The 902-nt window shown below is 34.9% G+C and overlaps 1 long non-coding RNA gene across 22 annotated transcripts in view; it reads left to right on the forward strand.

Moving 5' to 3' along the window:
- Positions 1–902, forward strand: part of LOC106474245 — a 45,604-nt gene that overhangs the window by 37,997 nt on the left and 6,705 nt on the right. For 16 of the 22 annotated variants that reach the window (XR_002613897.1, XR_002613899.1, XR_002613905.1 and 13 more), the window contains one exon: positions 265–311. This is a non-coding gene — a long non-coding RNA (uncharacterized LOC106474245). Of the gene's footprint in view, positions 1–264; positions 773–902 lie in introns of those variants that run through there. The other 6 variants (XR_002613901.1, XR_002613903.1, XR_002613904.1 and 3 more) reach the window with 2 other exon arrangements.

Genomic DNA, 902 nt, shown 5'->3' on the forward strand with positions numbered 1-902 from the left:
GGAAGATCTACTAAATATTAATTAAATTATAAATATATCAGTTCATGTGAATATGACTGAAAAATTTAATTTTGAAAAGGTGGTGTCTATTTACTTGTGACCATGCTGTGTAGTTTGTAGAATATCAAAATAACTATGTGCAATTATGTGTAGATTGATACTTTGTACATATATATTAATGTTACTTCAACATACAGCATTTTATTATGTTCCCATTTCTGAGATTAATATATTATCCCTCTTCTTTTTTGTTCACTGCTTTAGGCCATGACAAGATGCTTAGAAACATCACTTTGAGACCTTGAAGAAAACAAACGTGAGTAACTTTTTGTTTTAAACTCTTGAAGCATAAGTTAAGACACTGCTCATTTGCAACTTATGAAATAACACAGTGGATTATTACTTACAATTGGTTGCAGAAAATTTTCAGTCATCTTACAAGTAAATATCAATGTTTCAGAAATGCTACTTGCATCTCTGTACCACCGAAAACTTTACCTCATGCATACTACCTTGTAAATTTCTGTATGTCTCACAAGCCTTGAATAAAGCTCCCAGCCTTACAAGTGTAAATGTGTATTGCTCCATCCTATGAAGTAATCATCATTGAATTACAGCCCTCAACCAACAGGAGGGAAACACATTCTCCAAGCACAGTAATACCCATAAGCACTAGCACATAGGTATGGTACTTCCTCTTCGCACAAGATTAGCTTTGCCCGTTTTGTGCTGCCCTCTATATGTGACCTTTTTTATAATGCATGCCACAAGCCTTCTGCACCCTCTATTGGGATCAAAGATTCCAACATGTCTTTAATGAAAATCATCATGCATCATCTCTCCACCAATAGGAGAGCACTACTATCACATGATGTATATGACTCCCTCTGTGTGCCACTATC

Source organism: Limulus polyphemus, unplaced genomic scaffold (genome assembly GCF_000517525.1).
Source record: "Limulus polyphemus unplaced genomic scaffold, Limulus_polyphemus-2.1.2 Scaffold6988, whole genome shotgun sequence".
Lineage (NCBI taxonomy): Eukaryota > Metazoa > Arthropoda > Merostomata > Xiphosura > Limulidae > Limulus > Limulus polyphemus.